The sequence below is a fragment of the Bubalus bubalis genome, chromosome 14 (assembly GCF_019923935.1).
Source record: "Bubalus bubalis isolate 160015118507 breed Murrah chromosome 14, NDDB_SH_1, whole genome shotgun sequence".
Lineage (NCBI taxonomy): Eukaryota > Metazoa > Chordata > Mammalia > Artiodactyla > Bovidae > Bubalus > Bubalus bubalis.
In genome coordinates, this window is record NC_059170.1 from 36,269,752 (window position 1) to 36,270,934 (window position 1,183).

At 39.9% G+C, this 1,183-nt stretch overlaps 1 pseudogene; it reads right to left on the minus strand.

The window, feature by feature from the left end:
• Nucleotides 1-239: 239 nt before the first annotated feature.
• On the minus strand, nucleotides 240-934 carry LOC102409570 (annotated as a pseudogene).
• Nucleotides 935-1,183: the final 249 nt, after the last annotated feature.

Below are 1,183 nucleotides of genomic sequence, written 5' to 3' on the forward strand. Positions count from 1 at the left end.
AAATGCCCTGAACACTTTTTGAAATACTGTAATAGCCAATACATACAGGCATGCCTTAGGTGGCCACAGGAATGCAGTTTAAAAAATGAAGAAAAAAAAAAATCACACTGGAACTACTTAATTTCTTCAAAACCACTGAGCAAGAAAAGCAACATTGAACTTCCATACTGATTTTATATAATGTCAATACAGTACCTTGACTTAAATCCAAGAGTAAAAGTTAAGACTCTCCTCCTTAATTTTTGGTAAACAACTGCATGGTAAACTTAGATGACTTTTCCCCTGGATTTTACCTGGGAGTGGCCTTTTTAATTTTTTATTTAAAAGAGGGCAGGTTTGGCACTTTTATACTGATGTCACCAATGTTAATATTTCTTGGGATCTCAGGAAGATTCATATTCTTTACAGCTGATACAGCACGGGCTGGAGCTCCTGCTAAACCAGCCTCAGATTTCTCCAGTTTATTCTGTGCGTCAATTTGTGTAACAATCTCATTCATGTTGGTCTCCAATACCATTCCCCCATCACGATTTCTACAAGAATATTGTGAACCTTGTCTACATGGAAAATTAAATCCAGTTCACAGACGTTTTCAAAACACTTGTCTAATGTTTCCACAAATACTTGAATTAGATCTAAAATGCCAAGTTCACTTTCTGAAGAATCCACACAGAAGACAAAATATAATGTTGCATAATGTCTATAAATCAGTTTGTTGTCAGATCCTCCGATTAATAATCCTCCTTCTAGGAAATTACAAACATTTTCATCTCTCTTAGATACCAAATGGAATGTCTCCCTGATGATTTGCTGTTGTGTATCTTCACTGTAGGGCTGGTAGAACTTGGAGAGCCGCGGCTTCCCGTGGTTGTTAAAGATGAGGATCGCCTTGATCATGGCTGAGCCGGGCGGACCAGGTGGGAGCTGGGGGCCAGGGCGGGGGCGGGCGCGCGAACCTCGCCTCGGGATCTCGCCGGCTGTCCTTCCCCACCCGCCCCCTCCCGCACACGCGCGCTCAAATAAAAGTTTTATAGAGAAATAAGAAGTGATTCATAATACTTCCACAAATGCTGCAGCCTGTGGCAAAAAAAAAAAAAAAAAAAGTATTTTAAAGAAGAAATTAAATGCCATAATGCTAGTGATATAATTAGGGATTTCCAAAGGTAAGGCTCTAACTTTTCTT